This window comes from Brienomyrus brachyistius, unplaced genomic scaffold (genome assembly GCF_023856365.1).
Source record: "Brienomyrus brachyistius isolate T26 unplaced genomic scaffold, BBRACH_0.4 scaffold72, whole genome shotgun sequence".
Taxonomy (NCBI): Eukaryota; Metazoa; Chordata; class Actinopteri; order Osteoglossiformes; family Mormyridae; genus Brienomyrus; species Brienomyrus brachyistius.
In genome coordinates this window covers 979,458-1,005,505 of record NW_026042347.1, presented here as the reverse complement: position 1 = coordinate 1,005,505, position 26,048 = coordinate 979,458, and positions in this window count along the sequence as shown.

The window sequence follows — 26,048 nt, the reverse complement described above, 5'->3', positions numbered from 1 at the left end:
GGTGTGCTTATATGATTTACAGGAGCCGAGGCTAACAAAGGCACTAATCTGCACAAACAGCCTCCTGTACGAAGTTTTACATGAAAAGGGGCCATGGGCTTGTTGGCGCCATGTTTCTTAGCAGACTGACTAATACAGCCAACTGGACCGTCTACCTCTTCAAAAACATCAAAATGGGGTCAAAATGGCCCCATCTGTGTTAATTTGCATCATTAATTATGGCATAAATCAATACATTCCAGATGAATTTTAAGGTAATTTCAACAAAAGCCTGTAATATCATTTTCGACCACCATGTGACACCACAAGCCGTTGGAAAACCACTAAGATGTCAATATGAGATTTGGCAGAACTGAAAATATGATGTTAAATGTATCACAGTGCAATAGTTTTAAAAATAAATCAATGACTTTGCATGACAATTTTATGTGTTTTGTCAAATAAAAAACCTGAAGTATCTGAACAATTTTATGTGTTTTGCCAAATAAAAAACCTGAAGTATTTGAACTTGAACTGATACTGAGCAAAATATTACCTCTTACTTATATGAAGGTTCGCATTATCTATGATGTAGAATAAAAGACACAAGTAAACAATCCATTTCTTTGTTTTAAAGAAACAGATTAGCTAAGAAAACCAATTCCCACCCTGTGGAATCAATGTGCATCAGCTGTTTGTGGCCACTGCCCCGTGCACAATCTGCCACTGAAGATCCACCGTGTGCTTCTCAATGGGGGGCTTGTACAGGGACCTCCAACATCCCCGCGGGGAAGATCCAGGCCTCAACAAACCTGACCACCTAGAATCCGCCAGTCCACTCAGTGCCCGAAAATGCAGCACTTTAACACAAGCCTGGTACAGACCTTTCTTAGACAAATCTCTAAGAGCCACCTGCTGAAGAGACACGAAAGAGAGCAGCAAACCCACCTCCTCCCGATGACCCTCTACAGCAGGAGGGAAAAATGGGGACTACTGCCTCCTCCCAACTCAAGCACATTCTTAGTTGCCTCTGGTAGCGTGCAGACAATGTCCTCCAAAGCTCTCTGAAGAAGTCTGGGGGAGGGGGAAACATTTCCGCATGTAGGGGGCCAGTGGCATTTAATTATTTACAGAAAATTCCATAGAGCCAATGTAGGAACCTGAGGTCAGTTTAACACAGGTCACTGTCCGTGGTGCTGAAACCTTTACTTGATGGGCTGGTCCTGAACGAATACAATGGCTGGCCAGCGTGCCTCACTATGTGTTTCCACTGACTGACTGACATGTAATGTGATTGTTAACAATGAGGAAAATTTTACAAGTTACTACAGGAAGCAATATTTACATGCCTGTAGCTTTCATTTCTCACCACAGAAAACCCAAAAAAAAAGAAATAAGAAATACATTCATGTTATATCCAATATATTACTTCATCATTTAAAATCACAAAACATATTTGACTGTTAATCTCTATGTTTTAATAATTTCAATAGCATTGCGTGATTTGCTTAATTTTTTCAAAAGCCACTGTGAAAGCGAAATTTAAAGAAGTTTGGTCCCCTTATAACAGCATTGGGTAAGAGAGCCGAGGGCTGCTGGGATTGTTCTCAATGTCTTGTTGGTGCCGTGTGGGTTGTGCTGCACAAACAGCTTCAAGTTATGAGATAACATGAGCAGATGCGTCATTAGTGCTACACAAGATATTGTCATGACCTGGCTCAAGGCCATAAGAAAAAGTGGACCAGTGTTAAATCACTGTGACCTCACACCTCTTCAGATTGCAAGCCCATTTAAATGGCACAGAGGTACACAATGGGTGGCCTGTATCTGCCTCACTTAATGTGCACCAAAGACCTCATATGAGAACCACAAGAGCCACCCCAGATTTACCCACCATCATGAGAAAGACTGCCTTAATCATCTCATCGGTCCATTCCTTAATATTGGGGATTGTTGAGGATTTCAAATGCCTTAATATTACCCTCATGGCAGTTGAGTCCCACCATCACAGCCTTAAACTGTTTATTATTCACCTTTGGCAATTCCACTCTATCTCCTAGCAGAGAGAGTCGGGTTTGCGGGGTAAAGTAAAGCCTAGCCATTTGTCCAGGAGACCAAGAACTCTACCCCAAAATGGATATACCTGAGAGCACTGCCACAGCATGTGTAAATAAACCCCCATCTGCCTTCTAAAATTCCAACACTGATCAGTATTAATTAGTCCAGTTCTATTTAGTCTAACTAGTGTCCAGTACTATCTGTGTATAATTTTATACTGAATAAATTTAGCTTTTACTTCCCTAAAATATTTCCCCACTCTAGAAAGTATTCTTGACCATTCATCTTCTGCATTTTAACACTCGTGACTCAATGCCTCAGTTGCAAAAACTTCCAAAAACTCCCTCCTCCTCCTACATCATACTTACTCTTTAAGTCTGATTATGACATAAACATCCCATTTACGAATAAATCCCAGAGAGTTTTCACCCCTTTGGGTTGCCATTGTTTCCATACTTTTTACTATTTGTATTTGAGGATTGTGCCAAATTGAGGAATATGGCTGCATGTCATGTGATACTTTAAGCTTCTTATGTATTTTGATCCATATATTTCTCGAAAAATATATATTGTCCCCCCATTGTGACAGAATGTGCAGAGGTTGAAATAGTGAAGCCAAATTGCTCTCGATAGCTATCCAGTCCACATCAGAATTCACATTCTTCCAGTGATAGTAGAGTTTGGCTATTTCAAATGACATGCTATATAATCTAACATCTGGCAATCCTAGACCTCCCTTGTCTCTGGGCGAAGTAATTTTAATCCTAGGTTTATTCTTTCCCAACAAAAATCTTTTACTATACTCTCGTACTGTTCAAATATCCTTTCCGGAATATTAAATGGAAGCATCATAGAGAGATAATTAACTTGAGGCACCACAACCATTTTAGTAACATTAACCTTCCCCCCATAAGGATAATTTCAATGCTTTCCATTTGTCCATATTAGGTTTAATTTTGTTCAATGAGGGTTCAAAATTCTGAATTATTATTTTGTCAATATATAAACAGGTTTAAATTTCATGTTTATAGTTCAATTTTATGTTATATAAACAAAATAATTTTAATACAGTGCATTTTTTTTATTAATTCAACAGCACCCATGTTCAATCCACTTAAGTTTGGAAGGTGTATTGGAAGGTAACGTAGATATTTCTTAAGTGGGCATCCAGAGATATCGTCTCCCCTCCAAGCACCCCTTTTCTCCACTAGTTCTGTATGGAGCTCAACAGGAGGAAGAGGTAGATAAAGGGGTTAGTCTCAAACATAATGTAATAAAAAATAAAGAGTAAATACAAGTGCCATGAAGCAGTATTGAGTTCCAGCAGGCCTTGACTTACAGTAAAGGAATTGTAAGGCAGACATGCTAACAAAACAGCTTTACATTCCCAATTCCAAACCATTAATGGGCAACCTTAGAGTGACGACGGCTAAAAAAAACCTTAGCTATAAGCAGGAATGAAACATTGTGAAAAGCCAAGACTCCACATGAAGGTAAATTTGATCCTCCGCCTATCGCAGTAGATGCGTTCCAGACCCATCAGCGATAGGTGAAAATCCACGATACAGAAGGATCATATAATTTTTTTTTTAAGTTTAAGCCTTAAAATACCCCTCCCACATGCTTTAAACATATGTAAACTCATTAAAACACATATATCGGGCTATGTTAAATGTCGGGCTAAGGATATGAGTAACATAATAATAATAATAATAATAATAATAAAATAATAATTTTTAATATGTATACACACACACAACTTTCTCTCTATATATGTAATGGAATATATAAAAATAAAAACATATATGGCTCTTACACATTCTTTTCATCCTTCTTCATGTAGCGTACTGTTGATTCATTCAAACCATAATGGCGAACGCCGTCCGCATAACGCTTTCCTTCCCGAAGCACATCCAGAAGTTTTACCTTCTCCTGAATGGTCAACGTCTTCCATCGTAGGGCTTAGAACAAAACGAAAACAATCGGACCACAAACAATGTACGGGATACGCAGAGAATTGTGAGGCGTCGGAGGAAAATCCGCGATATAGTGGGGAATCGCTGTAATGTGAATTCTGCCAATCCTGGTTTTCAGCACCAATTGTTCATAATTGGATTTTTATGGTCTGCTAGAATAGATTCACCCTTTTGATAGGTGATATCCTAGAATCCAATATATTATTGCAGGGCTGTTTTCATTTGATGTTAACCAAATGTGATATATTTATTTTTACTTTTGATATCTCGTCCTTTTCCCCTTATCTGATAAGAGCCGCTGTCCGCTGAGACAAGCTGGTGTCTTTTTACTGCTCACTGAAAAGTGGGTGGTGCGGACATTGTGTATTACATCACACTATGAGACAGTCACTGATTGGTGGGCTCTGAGGGGGCAGTGTGACCTGAAAATCATCCATCAATCAACCCAGGATGGGGGGCCAGCCCATCGCAGGGCACACTCACACACCATTCACTCACACATGCTCTCCTACGGGCAATTTAGCAAGTCCAATTAGCCTCAGCATGTCTTTGGAATGTGGGGGGAAACCAAAGTACCCAGAGGAAACCTCATGACGACATGGGGAGAACATGCAAACTCCGCACACATGTGACCCATGCGGAGACTCGAACCTGGGACCCAAAGAAATGCTAACCACTGTACCGCTCCTGAAAATCATGAACCATTTTAAATATTGAAGTATTTTTGAAATATTTATTAATTTTAAATATTTATTAAATCAAAACATTGGGCAGTATACATGTTATAGGTACTTATTAATGAATAAGCAATATAATAAGATTCAATTTTGCTTTCACTACTTAAAGCGCCAGAACATCGTATTTGAAAAATTCAACAGCAATATCCCTTACCAGAAATCAGGAACAGGTTAAGAAAATCCACAGACTTCGTCGCGAGCAGTTTAATATACGAACTATTTCCTTCTACCCAACTCCACACACAGCTCGCGCTTGTGTCTAATGCGCAGTGATACGAGTAGTGTACTTCGATAGAAGCCCGACATTTCTACGGCTGATATTTCCAAACCTGAACAACTCCCAGCAGAACTTTGATGAATAGATAGCATTAAGGCCCCTCTAAAATATCTTTTTATAGTTTTGGGGTGAACCTCCCATTTAAACGAAGTACATGGTGGTGCTCATGAATTTGAAAGCCTAGATGCCTCATCTCGCTTTTCCACAACGAGTCAGCAGCGCCACCATCTTGGAGCGATAATTAGACATAAACAAGCAACATGTCAGGGTGTAGATGGAAAGATCTTTTAGCCATAACTTCTTTACTAATTAACGCATTTATATCTTACAATTATGTAGAATAAATAAACAAGCCCACCACTACTGCCCCCCCCCAAATTTATGTAGTATTGCTCATAGTATTCTCAACAAAAACTAATGCTAGTATCCCGTCAGTGTCACAGGCAAGTAAACATGTTATGTATCTTATTTGACCGTACCGCAGATTTTTTTACCTGTGAAATGTGGTTCCCTGTTTTCTAGTTTTAACATTCCTCATGTTGTTGCAGTTTCGAAAATAGTCGGTTCACTAAGTCATATCTATGAATCCTCTATTTCACAATTACCATGCCAACATCGCGTATCGCCCAAGGAGGCACACAGGGTTTCAAATCTATGGCGGTGCTGCCTACACTACTACCAGTCACATGACACAGGAGCTACCGAATACCCGCCAATCGGGAGCCGGCTAGATCAACCACGCCCACCCGTCACATAGAGGAGAGTGAGGCGAAAGAAGCGAATCAGTTTAAAAATGTCACCATTAACGCGGTATTTAGTAGTCTGGAGATATTTTACTTTAAGCAAGGCACAAAATAAAGTTGTAGTATTTGTAATAAAATTTGAAGATTAGCCATCCCCAAGGAGCTGACAGGAAAGCCAGGTACAGGTTTAGTCCTCCTTAATCAGCTTGTCGGTTACTAAATGTCGGCAAATAAGCTTGCCTTTTTCTGTGATTTTTTTTCAGTTTAATTGACACTTAAAGAAGTAATCTGAGACCTGAGATATAACATTAGCAACGATGGTCATTTTTTACACTCATGGATTTTAACATTGAGGACGTGTGTCACATGTCATTTTCACATAGAGGGAGTTTAATTGTTTTTATCTGTGTCTGTGTGTCAACATATGTCTATTTAGTTATGTCACTGAAATGTATGATTAGTATTGACATTTCCATAGACTACTATGTTTTAATAAAAATGTATGATCCTTTGGGAGTTGGGCAATAGAACGGAATTGTAAAGTATCAATAAGAAATACTATTAATGAAGTAGCCGCCGTAACCTTTTGCTTTGTATGAAGTGTGCATACAAAACACAAATAATGCAGTTGTACTGTTATGTATATAATTTAAAAGGTATACTTGCCAGCAAAAGATTGAGTTAATAAAATTAAATGAAAAGTATTAAGACCCCTTGTCATTCATAGTATTATATACTTCTTAATTTTACAAAGACTTTTTTCCTATCATATTTTTTAGTTTTTGAAGTTGATAATCTGGAAAACTGCTGCCTGGGATCAACTATCCATTCTTGACTCTTGGAATAGGAATTGAAGTCGAATCAAACAGCCTTACAGCACCCTCTTGTGACATACAGTAATATGGAAAACAGAACAATTACTAACTGAACGCAACATCCCCCCTTTACTTATGTATTCTTCTTCCTGCAGCAGCACTGTCTTCTATAAAAGTCACGCTGTCACGATCGCGGTCGGGCGAAGCGGCGATCGTGCGGGCAGGCAGACAGGTGAAGTCGGGGCAAAACCAGGGATTTAATGGGCAAACGAGGACTGGAAAACATAGCACACCTACAAACATCAATGACGGACAAGGGAAACCGGGGAGACCAGGACTTAATACACAGGACTAATCAAAGTAACTAGACAAAGCTGGAGACGATCAGGGAAATACATGTGGGTAATCAGGGGGCGTGGCACACACGAGGAGCGGACGAGCCGGGCATGACACACGCCTTACCTGTAACATCCATCCATCCATTTTCCAAACCGCTTATCCTACTGGGTCGCAGGGGGTCCGGAGCCCATCCCGGAAGCAATGGGCACGAGGCAGGGAACAACCCAGGATGGGGGGCCAGCCCATCGCAGGGCACACTCATACACCATTCACTCACACAAGCACACCTATGGGCAATTTAGCAACTCCAATTAGCCTCAGCATGTTTTTGGACTGTGGGGGGAAACCGGAGTACCCGGAGGAAACCCCACGACGACATGGGGAGAACATGCAAACTCCACACACATGTGACCCAGGCGGAGACTCGAACCTGGGTCCCAGAGGTGTGAGGCAACAGTGCTAACCACTGCACCACCATGCCGCCCCCCCATAAATTCATTTTTCCATTTTTATTTTCAATAATATTGATGTTAACTCAGCATCTTATTTTCAATGTTGAAAAAGTCACTTTATATCAAGGTTTCGCCACCATTATTTTTTCAATATTGAAAAAATGACCAAAAATCAATTCAGTTTCAATGCTGATAATTTAACACTGACCATAATTCAATGCATTTAACTATACTTCAACGCTGAAACAATAATATGATGCTATCTGGGCTATGAATAATTATTTCAATTTATATACAGATTCCAAGCCCATATAGGTGATACACAGGTACGTAATGGGCGTCTTATGTCTGAGGTAGCCAGCTACTGTGTTTGATAACCCACCATCATAATAATAGTTTCCTTGCACTAGTATAAACCAATTGATCCCTCTTGCAAGAGCTGGATACCTGTGGTATGAAACTGAATAAAATGTATCGTACCAGTCTTGGGGAAAACCAGTGAGAATCCACTGTGAAACAGCACTGCGCAAATTCTCATGTGTTCCTAATGACAAGGGCAAGACTGGTAATCAAATTAGCCTCTCAGCAGGAGTGTTAGTGTAAAAGCAGGGCTTATTGACACAGATAATAAAGCTTGTTAGAATGCGTAACATAATTATTTAGCTGGGCCCAGAAGAGGTGAGAGCTCCCCTAGTGGCTACAGGAGTGCATTTTCCCCAAAGCAGGTATAATGGATGGTGGTCTTATTGCTTTTAGACCACAACTTGGGATAGAAGAACAAATCAAATTATTTTCCTCATTTAATATTCAGATTTTAATTGGGCTTAAATTTTAGAGCACAGTGTGTTCTAGGATGGTACGTTATGGATATTAGTCTCTACCACATTCTAACGCTATAAATCCGGACCTTTTCCTATGTTTGATTTGGTGGCTGCCAGGCGTTCTGAGTAGTATAGTGACTATGGTAGGCGTGTGATTCCCTAAGGAATTTTTTGTTCTGTTCTGTGTGGCAAATACATATAATGCTGACATTTTTCCTGGAAGATTTGGGATTTTTCATCCCGTGCCTTAAGGTATTTCTCTCCAGCTCTAGGGAGTCTCCCCCGAAAACACCAGTCACTCACTAGCCTTACACTTATGCTTGCTGACTTATTCAACACCATGAAGGATTAACAGAAAAACAGAAACCTATTAAAAGGCTGCACCATATCATGATATGCAAATAAACATCCAGCATCATTGTTTCACAGGGAAGTACATTATTTATTGATAATTATAACCCTAACCCTTACTTCTCAGCTTGACAAACATAAGGTGCGGTGTGTGAACATGTGAACTGGTTGAAATGCAAGTGTCTCACAGTCAATGCATAAGACTTGAGAGCCCTGACTTTACTTATATAGCCCACAACATGTTTATGATTCATAAATAAATCTGGCCAGTAAATCGGTCTTTCATTTTCCACAGAATAAAAAAAACGATAATGTTATCCCGCTGATAATTACAAGCGCGTTTCACCCCCGGCACTGGCTGGAGACACAGGCAAAAGGCATACAATCTTATTGAGGTACAAAAATTATTCCATCTACTCTGCACTTCTGCATAACTTCCATCATAGTGCCAGTTTTTGCGGTCAGCAAGTTTATTACTGTAAGCGCCTCCATAGTAGTGCCTCTGAGGAACTGAAACCAGACTTCCGATGGTGTCTCTCACATGCACATCATACATATATATATATATATATACACTCACTCTTTCCAGGTCATTCACATGATTTGTGGTCAGCCACTATATGGGAGGCATTTTCAGGCATAAATTAAGGGCATATTTACAAGTCGCACTAGTGTACCTATGTAAACGGTCACTGCATTGTGTTTTGGGGTGTTATCAGGTGTGTGTGGGGTGCAGGAGGAAGGGATATTACAGACGCCGTTGTCGTTCCCGGATTTTATTGAACCTGTTGGGAACAATAAGGAAAGGGGTAAACTTCATATGCTCTGGCCCTCTCGCTCTCTCTGCACAAAGTAAAACAATGTATATACTTATGTGTTTTCTATCCCCTGCTTATGATGAATAATAAATCAAATATAATATATATGGGTCATAATTATACAATTGATTTACTAACTCGGGGGACCCTGCCACTAGATCCTCACCTCTTCCCATGTGTGCAATACACCAAAGGGAAGAGGAAATGAGGTCGGGACCCTTATAAAGGGGAAAAGACAGAGGGAGGGGCGATGCAGGACAAAAGCATCATGGGAAAGTTTAAAGGATATTGTACCCATCAGGTTAGACAGAAGAAGGAAAACAGAATCTTGTATAATTATAAGTTAAAAGTAAAATAACAACCTGTTACACGTCACCTACACTTCAGACTTCATCCTCAAAATCAAAGCAGTATTAACACAAGCAACATGTTCCATCTCTTAAATCCAATCTAACATTTAAAAATAAAGTCTGTTTCAACTGGACTTTTATCTAAGAAAAACAAACATTTTATGTTCGAGTTGTTATGAAACTACTGAAACAAATAATTGGCTATACTGCAGTTCCGCTGTCTTGTTTGGCACCCTAAATTATGTCCTGCATTCTGTGGAAACAAATGAAGGCTGAGGAATGTTACGTAACACAGCTAGAATGCAAAAACTCTATCTGGTGTAATTCAGTGCATAAAACCAATGGTCTTAAGTGTGGTGTCTTCTTCGTAACACTCCCTGACTTTTGTATCCATGACCATGAGATAGGGTGGGCTGCTTTTCTTCCTTCCTTTGACTAGTATTCCTCCCTTTCCTCCCAGCCTTGGTTGGTGGGTCAGGCAGCATCACCTTCTTTTAATAGACCCAGGTGTCATTTATCTTGAAATTAGGTTCAAGTGCAGAAAATGATCTAGTCTTAGACAATCTCTGAATTACAGAGAAATCTGATTTATTCTGAAACTGTGAGAAATTGTTCATCTGTATTTTGCTGCATTGCTAATTGTTGATGTGTGTGCCCTCCTTGTGCAGTAAAGGGGAGATCACATGCAGAGCTGGTTTTCTGTAGTTTCTTAGCCTGAATTAAAATAAAATATTCTCTTCATATAGGAACCAAGTCTCTGGCTGGAAATTTCTACAAAAGGTCCATCTTCTTTTGCCGTATCAACACTTAAATGAGAAAAGCAGACAGGGACAGTATAGGTGACAGCAGTGACTGTCCTTCCATGCCATCCAAATGTCCAAGGGGTATGACCAGAGTACACATGTACAAAAAATTATATATCAAAAGCAAGTACCTTTGTTGAAACGTGAAGGTAATCGTTTACAACATAACAATTCCATCCTAAAAAAAAGAATTTGTCTGTGTATTGCCTAGGAACTGCTACAATGTTAAAATGGTAAATCCCAACCAACCAGAGCAAGAACTGACACGTTATTTAAGAACTGAAAGAAGGAGAAAATTGAAAACTTTCTTCGTGGGATCAATAACATATATGTTTTGTTTCCCACGGTCCTGTTACTAATTCAAATCTTAAATCCTGTACTTTGATATTTTGGGCTGAATGTAATGACAGCAAATGTAACAGCTGCCTCTGTCACGGGACGAGGTGAGCGATCGCGAGCAGAGCGGCGATCGTGCGGGAAAGGAGCAGGCAGGCAACAGTATACGGGAAAACGGGGTTTTATTCAGGCTTCGGGGAGCCGGGAACACTGGACGCAGACTGACTTCTACTGACATTAATGACAGACAAAGCAAACTGGGGAGACCAGGACTTAAATACACAGAACAAGGCAGCAAGAAACAAGACACGACTGGGCAGGATCAGGAAATCACACGTGGGTAATTAGGGGGCGTGGCACACACGAGGAGCGGACGAGCCGGGCATGACAGAACCCCCCCCCAAAGGCGCGCTACACCGGGCGCGCCAAGGAAGGGGGCGATGGACGGGACGAGGCAGGACAGGACCTGGAAAACAAGAACAGAATTAACTCAGGACAGGGAACAGGACCGAGGTACAAAACAGAGCGAGGGACAAGACAAAAGACAAAACCTGACAGAGGGTCGGGAAGGCAGACAGGCAAACCAGGAAGGGAGACACAGAAGGAACGGGCGGAACAAAGGGGCCAGGAGTGCAAGGCGGGTACACCGGGGCACAAGGAACAGAGACGGGAGGAACAAAGGAACGAGGAGGAAAGACAGGAGGAGGAGCAAACAAAGGAGGGACCAGGGCAGGAGAGAAGGGAGAGAAGGCGGGGGAACAAAGGGGAGCCCGTGGGAGCCCCAGCGGGCGACGGGCGGCAGCCGGAGGGGCCGCAGGCGGCCGGGAGGCCGGAGCCGGAGGGGACCGAGAAGGGGCAGAGGAGACAGGGCGAGGGACCCGCGGAGGGGCCAGGGAGGGAGCAGGAGGGAGCACCAGGGAAGGGGACGAGGGAGCTGGAAGGGGCCAGGGCGAAGGCACGGAGGAGGGGGGAGCCGCAGCAGGCGGCGATGTCCGGGGGAGGGCCGGAGGTAGGGGCCCCGCAGGCGACCGAGGAGCCGCCGTCGGGGAACCCCCAGGCGACCGACCAGGACCCGGAGATGGGAGCGAGGCAGGGCGACGAGGCACCGGATAGGGACCCGCAGGCGACAGCCGACCCGGAGGGCCAGGACCCGCAGGCGCCAACCGAGCCCCAGCGCAGGCGAGGCAGGGCGAGCCAGGGGGCAGGGCGGGCGGGACCCCAGCCCTGCGTCTGTGTCCCCTCCCTTTACGGGACACAGACATGACCCCAGGTTGGGGTCGAGTTCGCCGGGGCGAGGGAGAAACTGTCACAGGGGGCGCCTCGGGAGCTGCTGCAGCGCGGTCAGGAACTGGAGCGCTGACAGGAGCTGCAGGTGGCTGCAGTGGGGGCGCCTGCCCGGGAGCTGCAGCAGGTGGCTGCAGTGGGGGCGCCTGCCCGGGAGCTGCAGCAGGTGGCTGCAGTGGGGGCGCCTGCCCGGGAGCTGCAGCAGGTGGCTGCAGTGGGGGCGCCTGCCCGGGAGCTGCAGCAGGTGGCTGCAGTGGGGGTGCCTCTGCAGGGACAGGAGCGCGGTCAGGAACAGGAGCTGGCTGCAGTGGGGGCGCCGGCCCGGGAGCTGCAGCAGGCGGAGGGAGCGCCGGGACAGGAACAGGAGCGCGGTCAGGAACAGGAGCGCGGTCAGGAACAGGAGCTGGCTGCAGTGGGGGCGCCTGCCCGGGAGCTGCAGCAGGTGGCTGCAGTGGGGGCGCCTGCCCGGGAGCTGCAGCAGGCGGCTGCAGAGGGGGCGCCTCTGCAGGAACTGGAGCGCGGTCAGGAACAGGAGCGCGGTCAGGAACAGGAGCGCGGTCAGGAACAGGAGCTGGCTGCAGTGGGGGCGCCGGCCCGGGAGCTGCAGCAGGCGGCTGCAGAGGGGGCGCCGGCCCGGGAACTGCAGCAGGCGGAGGGAGCGCCGGGACAGGAACAGGAGCGCGGTCAGGAACAGGAGGTGGCTGCAGTGGGGGCGCCGGCCCGGGAGCTGCAGCAGGCGGCTGCAGAGGGGGCGCCTCTGCAGGAACTGGAGCGCGGTCAGGAACTGGAGGTGGCTGCAGTGGGGGCGCCGGCCCGGGAGCTGCAGCAGGCGGCTGCAGAGGGGGCGCCGACCCGGGAGCTGCAGCAGGCGGCGGCGGCTGCACGGGAGCGGGGTCCGCCGGCAATGGCGGCTGCACGGGAGCGGGGTCCGTCGGCAATGGCGGCCGCACGGGATAGGGATCCGCAGGCAGCGGCGGCCGCACGGGATAGGGATCCGCAGGCAGCGGCGGCCGCACGGGATAGGGATCCGCAGGCAGCGGCGGCCGCACGGGATAGGGACCCGCAGGCAGCGGCGGCCGCACGGGATAGGGATCCGCAGGCAGCGGCGGCCGCGTCGGCGGCAAGAGCAAAGGGAGAGCCTGCTCGGAAGCCGGATTCGCAGGCTGAGGGGGTGCCCGCTTGAGAGCGGCAGGCAGCGCAGGCAGAGGAGTCTGCGCCGGCGACTGCGGCGACGGCTGCGCGGGATGCGCAGGCGGTAGGAGCGGGGGAAGCCCCTCTGACCAGGCGGCCGCAGCGAGCAGCGGAGGCGGCTGCTCAAGCTGTTCAGCGTCCCGGCGTGTCTTCCGGAAAGGGGAAGCTGCCCTGGGAGGCAGCTTAACAGCGCTGGAGACTTCCGGGGTAATCGGGATACTCTCCCGATCCTCCCCAGGAAGAGGAGCGAGGGCGATGGAGCACGCCCCTAGGACGATCGACGGGGCGATCGCTGGTCTCCTCTTCCTCCTCCGGCGACCGGTGGTAGCGGGAGGCGGCGCTAAGCCCGCAAAGACGGACGGCGCGAGGATAGTCCCTGGTTCGCTGGGAGCGACATATCGCTCTTTCCGGAGCTCGGCTATCCTCCTGAAGTTGTCGCGCACCTCCTTGATTAGGTGCGCGTCTTCCTCCAGGGATAACCCTTCTAAGATATCCCGGTTCCGGCTGACAAGGTTCCAAGCCGGAGAATCCTCCCGGATGCCAGGCCGGGATATCCAGAAGAGCACCTGCTCGCCGTAACCGCAGTACTCCTCCTCTGTCACGGCAGGTGCTTTGTTTGGGTCTGTCATTCTGTCACGGGACGAGGTGAGCGATCGCGAGCAGAGCGGCGATCGTGCGGGAAAGGAGCAGGCAGGCAACAGTATACGGGAAAACGGGGTTTTATTCAGGCTTCGGGGAGCCGGGAACACTGGACGCAGACTGACTTCTACTGACATTAATGACAGACAAAGCAAACTGGGGAGACCAGGACTTAAATACACAGAACAAGGCAGCAAGAAACAAGACACGACTGGGCAGGATCAGGAAATCACACGTGGGTAATTAGGGGGCGTGGCACACACGAGGAGCGGACGAGCCGGGCATGACAGCCTCAATGCAGGTGAAGGCAGCCCAGAGGGTCCAAGAGGTCAGTGGTCAATTACTGCATAGGGATCAAATCTGCAATCAGAAAATTACTGCATACATGCCTTTATATTACGGTCAAGCGGAGAGTCAGAGCAGTTTCCATAGAAACAACGTAAACAAACTTTACCGTTTGAAGCACAACAAACTCTGAGTGAAAATGGCGCAGAGGTGAGTAGCTTGTTAGCTCTCCAAAATGTCTTTGAATTCTTCAACTGATGTTGTGCTACTTCGATTATTTAGCCTTTTATACTATAATGACATATAGTAAATGTCTATAATACAATAAAAAACATTACATATTTTTTTAATATTACATATTTTTTAACGTCATTTAAAGTGCAGTGGTTTTTATTGCTACTGTGGTTGCTAATATTTAAATAATGACAGACTATTTGGTTAGTAAATTCATCTCAAACATGCTAGTTTAGTAGGGCTTCCCAACCTTTCGATGTCCGCGGATCGGTTTCCGTCGTAGAAAAGTGTCACGGATGGGTAAGACGGCGGTATAATTTGGGGGTTCCCACGCCGAGCGGCGGGAGATTGACGGTGTATACGGACATGCGGGGCTAATGGCGTATTTCCGTACATCAATACGGGCAGCTTTCTTTCCAAAACGGCGCGATCCCCTAATAAACGGGACGGCTGGCTCCTCTACCCCCGGTTGTCTGCCGCCCGGTGCAATACTCCGCGCGGACGGTACCGGAACACCGACCGGAAGTTGGGACCCCCTACTGTACAGGGTGGTAGGTAAATTGTTAAAAAAAATTTGGGCCATTACTTTCGGAGTAGGCTAGATGCTTCTAAGTTTATCATTACATCTATTTACATTGTTACACAGGATTAACACTTTCAAATATTCTTAGCTTGGTTAGTGTTAACTCAGTTCTTGGTAGTATTCATCTGGGTATTCATTTGATGTGGAGCACAGTTGTTTCGTATTTGATTCTAGTTATAATTTGGTGACATTACTGTTTAATATGCTATTGCACTTACAGTATCGTGCATTTTACAGTCGATTTTTTTTGCAATCTTGCTCGCTGTTTCTTTTATTCTATGTGACCCCTGTAATTATTTATTATAATAATTATAACAATTGTATTTTCTGTATGGTTGAAGAATTTCCAGCTCTTTATTTATTTTATTATCTCTCTTAAGTGCTGGTTAATCTCTCGTTTATTCCCCAGAGAGCGAATTGAGAGAGCTGATCGATGGACCAACACCCAACACTGGGAAGCCTGGAACCTGTGGGATGAAGTGATCAACTGGGGAGAAGGTGTGGAGGAGTTCTCACCAGTGACACTCCCCACTGTCCAGGCTGGGGGGGTTAAGGGGGGATTGGGGGGGTCTACTGATTTGGGTAAGGGAGGGGAGAGTGTGGGAAAGGATGGACTGCTAGCCAGCACTAGTATTTCATCTCAAAGTCTTCAGAGTAATTACGGCCTTTCATCTGAAGACTGGGAAATTTATAAAACTTGCTACCTTAACAAAAAAAAGAAAGTCAGGAAGGACCGGACAAGCCGGGGGGAGGGTGAGGTAAGGGGGCAGAGTAGTGAGGAATATGTGGAGGTACCAGAGTGGGGAACATTTGAGGGGAAGGCCTCCAGGGTTGTGATGGAGGGGACAGAGGCTGGTATTAGTATGATGGATATGCTAAATGGAGGTGAGGAGAATGGATGTGAGGTGGGAGTGAATGTGGAGGAGGTTAAGGAGGGAGAAGTACAGGGAATGCTGTGGAATATGTGGTGTCACAAGTAGGCAGAACTTGGCTAGAACCCATCCAGGAGGAAGACCTTGAGGAAGATGAAGAAACAGATGAGGAGCTTCAGGAAGCAGAAGACACTGATGCTGCCACAGTGGACAGTTGGCAGTGCATGGCAGCATATGTAGCCAGAATATGGCTGCAGACTTTACAGGAAGATGGACCTGAGGAAAATGAAGAAGCTGATGTGGTATTCCAGCAGGCAGAAGATGCTGATGCTACCACACTGGTCAGGTTTCAGTGTATGGTGGCATCTGAAGACAGATCACAGCTACTGACTATACCAGAAGAAGGACCTGAGGAAGAGGACGAGACTGAAGTGATGAAGACAGATAAAACAAAAGAAGATGCCGATGCTGCCGAGAAGATCTACAGTGAAGAAGAAGTATCATTCCATGTGAATGCCGAAGATCTTTCTGAAGATGATACTGAGAAGAGCCACAAGAAGAAGAAGATGAAGTGGTGCTTCTTCTGCTGTCCCCTGCCCTTCAGAAGAAGTAGCAAGAGGCAGTAAATATAAGGTTGTGAATTCAGGTTTACAAATGACTTAAAGCAGTAATATAACTGCATTATTGACACCTTCACAATGCACTGTAATGCATCCATAAATATTGAAGAAAAAAAAGCATAACACATTATAGCCTTGTTTATTATGGATTAATGGCCGATATAATGTATTATGAAGATATTTATTGTGTATATATAGATCAGAGCATTCATAATGCATTATCAGCATAGCTATGTGTTATGCCTTTGTATAAGTATTTACAGCCGTGTTTTTTATACTTTTATAAATGATTTATAAGGCATTAATTGGGTATGTATAATGCAGTTATATGACTGCTTTAAGTAAAGTTAAGTAAAGTGTTTATTTTCTTTTTCTTAGAATACCCGTGTTAGAGCCCTGCATTGGGACTGGGATCCCGCGGGACCCAACGGAAAGAGATACTGTTTAAGTGTTAATGTAGCTATAAGATACGATAGGATAAGATATGCTAAGTTAAAATATAAGATAGGCTAAGACGAAATATATTAATATAAGCTAAGTTGAAATATAATAAGATAAGATAGGTTAAGTTATATGATAAGATAGGCTAAGTTAAAATATAATAAGATAGGTTAAGTTAAGATATAAGATGGGTTAAGTTAACATATGATAAGGTAGGCTATGTTAAGATAAGAGATTTGCAATAAAACATATTTACTTTTCAAACTGTGTCTTTGTCATCTTTTCAGTGTTGTGTCTGTCTTTGTTTGATAATTTTGAATTGTTAATTTATATCTGAGACTCTCCTAAATGTCAATAAGCAGAGACGGAGGAATGGGAGGAAGGTACAGTTAAGTATAAATGATAAAGTATCAAAATCACAGTGTTGCCTTATTTTGACGCAGAGAAAGTAATTTCAGTGTTACTACCACATATGAGTTAACGGCTGCAAATGTTGGTGTTAGAAGTGCCGGTAAATAATGCGGCGTAAGTTTAACTCCGGTGTGTTTCTGAAAAACACGCAGCCTTCTGCCTGCTGTCATTCGTCGCACGTGTAGGAGGCTATTCTGGTAAGTAACAGGTAAAGTTGTCATTTAACGTAATGCTAACGTGCATTACCAGTTAGTAAGTGTTTTACTATATCACACACCTTACGTCCTTTATAGTTTTAGCCCGGTGCACTCTGTATCCATGCTAACTAGCTAGCTAATGTTAACATGACGCAGTACAGTCTTCCAGCTTGGGGATTCCCACCCCTGTCCGCGGCCAGTATTCCGCAGGGGGGTTTGCGGAGGTGTTGGTTGCAAATGCAAACGATCCCTTCATGTTCATGCGTTGTGTCCTAATGTGTAAATAAAAGATAACTATCAAATTCAATGTTCATGTCCTATTATACTAGATAAGACTGTAAAATAGTTTGCCCTGCATATGGATGCCATGTAGTCAGAGTATGATCAAGATAGGGTGTGAGTGTGGAAAAAAGACAAATGTAACAGTATTTGAGGGAAGAGTGTGAAGGAGGGAAATGTAGGGAGAAGGAGGTTCCTAGGAGCTCTGAGATGTGTTTAGCTGTAATAAATCTGAAATATAGCTATATGACATAGTTTTTGATAAAACCAGCATTTATTTTTTAGGTTTGTCGAGCTCCGTCAAAACAATTAGAACGAGTTCATTATGTAACTGGAACCCCTCTCACATGTAAACACAGTGACACACTACAGCATTGGTTTGTTGTCTGAGGCTATGATACTGACCACAAACACATTCTCAAATTTCACTGCACCAATCATAGCATATGCAGGCAGAAAAATGATCGCAAAAAACATTCAGCATTAGACTCAAAAACCGTCTGTAATGTCTGTGTTTATCCAGTGGACCATAAATTAAAATAAGCTTTCCTATTTCAGTTTCTTTTAGATGTTATAAAGTAATAAATAAACAATCATAATAATTAAACCATGTATTACTGACTATCGGACAACTTCAACAAGTTACCACATGGATGCAAAATCAAAGATATTCATTTGCGCCTGGCACTAACCATGTATTCACTTCCCAGAAGAGGTGAGAGCTCCCCTAGTGGCTACAGGAGTGCATTTTCCCCAAAGCAGGTATAATGGATGGTGGTCTTATTGCTTTTAGACCACAACTTGGGATAGAAGAACAAATCAAATTATTTTCCTCATTTAATATTCAGATTTTAATTGGGCTTAAATTTTAGAGCACAGTGTGTTCTAGGATGGTACGTTATGGATATTAGTCTCTACCACATTCTAACGCTATAAATCCGGACCTTTTCCTATGTTTGATTTGGTGGCTGCCAGGCGTTCTGAGTAGTATAGTGACTATGGTAGGCGTGTGATTCCCTAAGGAATTTTTTGTTCTGTTCTGTGTGGCAAATACATATAATGCTGACATTTTTCCTGGAAGATTTGGGATTTTTCATCCCGTGCCTTAAGGTATTTCTCTCCAGCTCTAGGGAGTCTCCCCCGAAAACACCAGTCACTCACTAGCCTTACACTTATGCTTGCTGACTTATTCAACACCATGAAGGATTAACAGAAAAACAGAAACCTATTAAAAGGCTGCACCATATCATGATATGCAAATAAACATCCAGCATCATTGTTTCACAGGGAAGTACATTATTTATTGATAATTATAACCCTAACCCTTACTTCTCAGCTTGACTATATTGAAGTATGAAGCGGTGTGTGAACATGTGAACTGGTTGAAATGCAAGTATTAAGACCCCTTGTCATTCATAGTATTATATACTTCTTAATTTTACAAAGACTTTTTTCCTATCATATTTTTTAGTTTTTGAAGTTGATAATCTGGAAAACTGCTGCCTGGGATATACTATCCATTCTTGACTCTTGGAATAGGAATTGAAGTCGAATCAAACAGCCTTACAGCACCCTCTTTAGGTTCCATACAGTAATATGGAAAACAGAACAATTACTAACTGAACGCAACATCCCCCCTTTACTTCCTGCAGCAGCACTGTATTCTATTAAAGACACGCCTTACCTGTAACATTTCTTCCTATAAGGTCATTACACCCCAGACAAAATAGAATGTAAGTTCAACAAAAAACATTGTGCTTGTGCCTTCCTGTAACTGCACAACCTTTTCACTATGAACTGCCTGTTTTGCTTCCAACAGAAATCAATTACAATTAGAAATGTTCCATTCACTGAGGACCACAGTAAGAGGATCTACGAACAACTGTTATATATTTTATACTGAATCTATCTTTTCCTTTAAGGTATCTCTTTCTAACCAGAAAATCACGGTCAGAACATGCATTTCATTTCTTTGTTTAATTCTGTGAAGTTCCATAGTCCTTGAGCCGATGATGGTTTGTGTGCCCTGGCTGCACAGCTTCCAGTTCCTTAGGCCATTCCAAGCTCAACTGTTCCTTCAGGACCAGTCTTTGGCAGGGCTGGAAATTTGGGAAGTCCACTGGGTACTGAGGCCAAATGGGCAGCATGCCATGCTTTCCCGTCAGCCAGGATGGGTCTCGATGGGTGCAGAGAATTTCTGATGCCCTTTTTGCACATGCGCTGGTTTCCACAGCCGCACTCTGTGCCCTTCTCTGAATGAGGGAGTGCGAGCTCCCTGTCTTGCATCACAGTACTGTTTCATGCGAGATTGGCAAAGAAACACCCAGCAATGCACTTTATTATCATGTCACTTAATTATCACTTATGCCCCTTCAGTAGCAGGCCAAGTACAAACACTACACAAGCAGAGTATTCTGTGGGGAAAAATTTATGTCCTCAACTGCTGAGAGCAGCGTGCTCTGTGCTCATTACATCTGTGAGCTCATTACTCTCTGTAGTGCTTTTCAATGCTGCATTGAGCAGCTGCCAAGATGTTATGCTGCCTCTGAGGATAACTGTTTGTTTAGGAGTAGAATAATTCAGAATAATTCAGAAGATGGATACAGATTTTCTCTTTTTAAACAAGACACTGGCTCACTCATAATTGTCCAGTAAGAGGTAAGGAGCATTCCTATTGAACAATCATGACTTCTAGCTTAAGTTAACTCCGCTAACTGAGAAATCCTGCTTAGTGGAACACCTCCCTGGTCAGAAGAGAACAACTACAGCAACCAAGAGTCACTACCTGGCTTCTGGTTATTCTGCATTAGCTCACAGCTCAGACTGGGAGTCATTTCATAATGAATTGACTCCTCAAGTCCAAGCCTTGCAGTGGACTGCAAAGCATCCAGGGACACTGCGCAGCACGTTAAAGGACAGCTCTTATGGAGTGACCACTAAACGTAAAAGTGGAAAAATAAATCATTTAAAAAATGTTAAATGAATAGTTAAGGAAGATGTAGCATTTGATTATGTCCATGCATTTTATAATATATTCAGTACAGGATCATAGGGGAGTCACAATAGGACATACTGTAAGGAAGTGGAATATTCTGCTAAGAAGGTCAGTGCATCATAGGACTCACTGACAGACACAGACACACACAGGCACAAGGAAACAAGCAGCAGAACATGCATATGACATGCAGAGCTCAGCCATGATGTTAAGAGCACGACACCCTGAGCCAACAAGCCTGTAGGACCTAAGCCAGCAAAATAGTCTAATTTTCTTTCATGCGTACTTTGACACAGACATCAGCTTAATACAATGCATAAGGCTCACAAGTTGAAACTTCAAGAATAGGCACAGAAAATTCTTAAACAAAGAAAAGACATCACCTTAAAACCAGCTTGGAAGGTGATGAAATTGTAACCTGGCTGTCTTCATCGCCTGATTTAATCCCCATCATTAACTATGGGGCCTTAATGTAGCATAAGATTAACCACGATCACAAACATTACACTTCTCAGAGCGGCATCTAGGAGGTTGTGAGTGAGTGTGTGTGTGTGTGTGTGTGAACTGATACCAGGCTCATGATGGTCATTGACAAGAAAGGGCATTAAACTTGGCAAAAGGGACCGTAAAGAATGGCAGATTGTTTTTCTCTATATAAATTCAATAACTAACTAAGTCTGCTTTTATTATTGTTTCTCTTAATACGAGAAAGAGAAAAATCCATCAGTTTCTTTTGTTTTCGTTTGTGACTAATTTTCTCTAAAAAAGAATTTACTTTTAGCAAGACAAAACTTCTGAATTCATTTTCTCAGTCTGTCAGTTTACTACATGTATAAGAATTAAAGAAGTCTTATTTGTTGCATTTCGTTAATATTTGAAAGTGATTTTATTACAGTGAATCTCATGACATCATTCTTTTGTTATCCCTAAAGTTAACAGGAACGTTTGTAGCTCCAAAAAGCAGTGCATAATTCGACTGACGATCGCCACGTACTACGGACTAAAAGTTTGGCCCCTTATCCTTTGCAAAAGTTTCACTGCAGCTTTTTTTCCTCATTAACGTCAAAGCTGTGAAGAACTGAGAAAGTTCTTTTTTGAAGATAAAAAAAAGTTTGGAGGAGTTTTGAAGAATCTTGTTGTCATGTTCAAAGCCGGACGGAACGGCGATCGTGCGAGGCGAACGGGCAGGAAGCAGGCGGACAGGCGGAAGTCAGGGTAAACCAGGGATTTAATAAATAAACAGGGAGCAGGAGACATGAAACGCTAACTAACATCAATGACAGACAATGGACTCAGGTAAGACACGGACTGAAATACACAGGACTGAGCAAATTAACTAGACACAGCTGGGTACAATCGGGAGAAAACACGTGGGTAATCAGGGGGCATGGCACACAGGAGGAGTGGACGAGCCGGGCATGACACTTGTTTTATGAATATAGATTTTCCCAACAATATAATTTTATTGAGTAAAAGATAAAGCGTATCATCATTTAGGACAACACCAAAGATAATATCATTACAAGTAAAGGAAGTCAAAAAATGAAATTTTGTACTTGTTGAGAAGCAACAAGAGAAGAACAAGTGGTCCAAAGTTTCTATGTCATTATTTTAAAAGGTGCAAGTATTATTATCAAAGTTAAACTTAGCATGAAGAAATTAATTACAGGTATATATAGCATTGAATACTTTAAAGTGTAACTCTGACTTTGGGGGGTATTGGATAAATATATTTAGTGCAAATGTGTTTACTGGTTGATTTGAATTTTTATTGGAAAGGTGACGAAATAGTTCATAAGCAACGTCTAATAATATTATGTCTAATAATTTCATTTAGGAATTTACCCTACTTATAAAATAATACCATTGTATTGGAGAGGAGGGAGGCTATGAAATAGGAGAAGGGGAGAATTGTTTAAAAGGTTCCTGACCAACATTAAATGTGCAGCTGGAATAGATTTTAGAACAATATCAAACTCTTTTTTAATAAACTGTATTATGTTTTAAACAAAAGTTTTCAAAAAACAGAACATTTCCTGTGATGTCCAATAGATGCAAAGCTGACCAGATGTTCTTCTCTACCCAACGTTCATGGTACGGGGACTGATTTCTGTGGGTAATATATCTATTATTCCAAATAGGTACCAAGTTTGGACTGAAAAATAATAAGAGCATAAGAAATTTACAAACGAGAGGAGGCCATTCAGCTCATCAAGCACGTTTGGGGAGAACTTAACTAATAGCTCAGAATTTTTTAAATCTTATCTAGCTCTGATTTAAAGGAACCCAGGGTTTTAGCTTGCACTACATGAACAGGAAGACTGTTCCATACTCTAACTACACGCTGTGTAAAAGTGTTTTCTCAAGTTCAGTTTAAAATGTTCTCCCACTAATTTCCACCTATGGCCATGAGTATTTAAACTAATATTGAAGCAGCCATTTGGCTGAAGAGCATCTCGACCTGTTAGAACCTTGCAGGCTCATGATGGTCATTGACAAGAAAGGGCATTAAACTTGGCAAAAGTGACCGTAAAGAATGGCAGATAGTTTGTTATTCTTTATATAAATTCAATAACTAAGTCTGCTTTTATTATTGTTTCACTTGATAGGAAAGAGAGAAAAATCCATCAGTTTCTTTTGTTTTCGTTTGTGACTAATTTTCTCTAAAAATGAACTTACTTTTAGCAAAACAAAACTTCTGAATTCATTTTCCCAGTCTGTCAGTTTGCACGCACACACACACACACACACACACACACACACACACACACACACACACACACATAGTCAAATGCATTCATACATGTATATATATATAATCAGGAGTGGTACTTTCACCACGAAATGTCACTCATGTGCACTGTCTTCGCGTAGTGAACCAGTTTTCAATACAATGGTTAAAAAGGCTCAAACCTTCAGTGCCTCGTTGTGCCATCTCTACCAGTGTTTTTTGCAACAGGGAAAATACAACTTGTATGCTGGCCTTAGAAGCACAACTTCAAAGAATAGCTGCCATGCTTCTGTCTAGCATGGCAGAGGGAGTAAAACGGTATGGGACTGCTTTGGTGCTGGTAAGGTGGGTGATTTACACAGAGTACAAGGTGCAATGAACCAGCAAGGTTACCGCTCTGTTTTACAACTCATGCCACTCCCTGTGGTCAGCACTTCTATCAAGCAGCAAGGCTGATTCAAAGCACACTGGTGAAAGATGAGGAATCCAGAGAACTGTCCTGCTTGACTGGCCTACAGAATCATCACATCTCCAGCCTATCAAGCTCATGTGAGACCAGCTTCACCATGAGGTCAGAGAAAATACCAAGCCAGTCCCACCTCTGGGAATAGCAGGATTGAAATTTCCCCTAATATTGTCATAAACGGACAGCTCTAATGGCAAAGGACTGCAAAGCTGTAATTGCTGCAAATATAGTTTTCATACAGTTTGATTAATTGAAAATGAAGATGAAACTTATTGCAATATTTATTATATCACAAAGCAGAAGGCAGCTGGGAAAAGTAAAAAAAGAATCACCCCAGATGGGACTTAAAACCACGATATCCAGCTCAGAAAGTCAGGGCCGTGGGAATTTGGCCAGTGGGGCAACCGGCAGACCTGAGCTTATGACCAGGACACTTGACTCACAATGGAAGCTCAGAAAATTATAAGCAAGCCTGCAAAAGTGACATGAATGGATCTGTGGTAAAATGCATCTTGGGGCCGAGACATTATCACTCACAGTTCAGGAGAAGATGACATCCATCCATGGATCTCGGTCAAATGCGCTCATTGAGTTTCCGCTATGCCTTTATCATTTAATGTTTGTACTTAGCTATAGAGTGGCAGGAACACAAATGAATGGGGAGTTTAAAAAAAAAATAACATTTGCATTACAGCAATACGTCACACATGACTATGTAAGGGAATAGATGAAACCCTGCATACATCACTATACCAAAGCAATTCAGTACAAAGTGCACTGACATGATTCATATGATTCCTGGTTTATTTGGAAAATTTAGGTCCACCATCAGCTAGGTGTTATATTTATGATGCACATTGATGACACCATTTGGCTGACACAATATCAGACTGAACTTATTTTATAATTTTAAAGGTTTAAATATGGTTCTGGGTGTTGGACATCCTGTCAGCCTTCCCCCCAAGAGAGAGTAAATGACTGCAGGGCATTACAAAGGTCCAGAATGGATTTTTCATTTACAGGTGTCTTCTTTGCCTCTCGTGACCAGTATCTCACTCCGGACCAGTGGTGGATCTCGTACTCAGCCACAGAGAATGGGTCCTCCCGCCCAGTGGATCTCCTCATCCCCTCAGCCACTGATTCCCTCCAAACTGATGGGGTAACTATGGTTGGCAGAAGTGGGGTTTGTTGTTCACTGTCATCCGTATTTACGTATCCTCACTGTTAGGCCTCTGCACACCCATTTCTTTTGCTGACCTGTTGCACAGAAACATTTCTCTTTATAGTAAACTGTAACATGATTATAGCAATTATTTCAATGTTGCTCAGTCAGTGAGAATCATTTACAGCATTGAATACTTAGTTTGTGGTTTCAATTAATATCAGACTGACTCCAACTCAGAAGAAAAAAGGTCTGAAATACATATGTTTGAATTCTGACTTCTGATTAAAGTCTGACTTTTTCTTTTTATTCTGATAATATTCCTTCACCGCCCCAGCATCCATGTCTCCATTACTGGTGCCAGCCTGGTTGGAGGAAGGTGTTTTAGGTGAAGATCCTTCATCTCCCCATTCGATCACCTCATCCCATTTATCCCAGGCTGCCCAGTACTCGTCATCAGCCCAGCTCACGGCTTTTTCCATTCGCCTAGTGCTGAGAGGAGAAACAGCTTTCTGTCAGACAGGTTATATGACAGCACACCAGACAACAGTAAAAACTTCTTAAAGACCAAATACATAAGCTGGTTCAGTCAAGTATTTATATTAAATAACAAAACATGGTACTATTACCCAAGCATTATCAAAGTAGATGCCCATCATCAAACGCCTCCCCCGGTCATACAGTATCACCCAGCTAATGTTATCCACTTAATGCCAACAAAGGGTAGGGTGAGTGCACTTGACCTTCTGAACATGGTAACTGGTATTTGTTGCATCCATCCATCCATCCGTTTTCCAAACCAC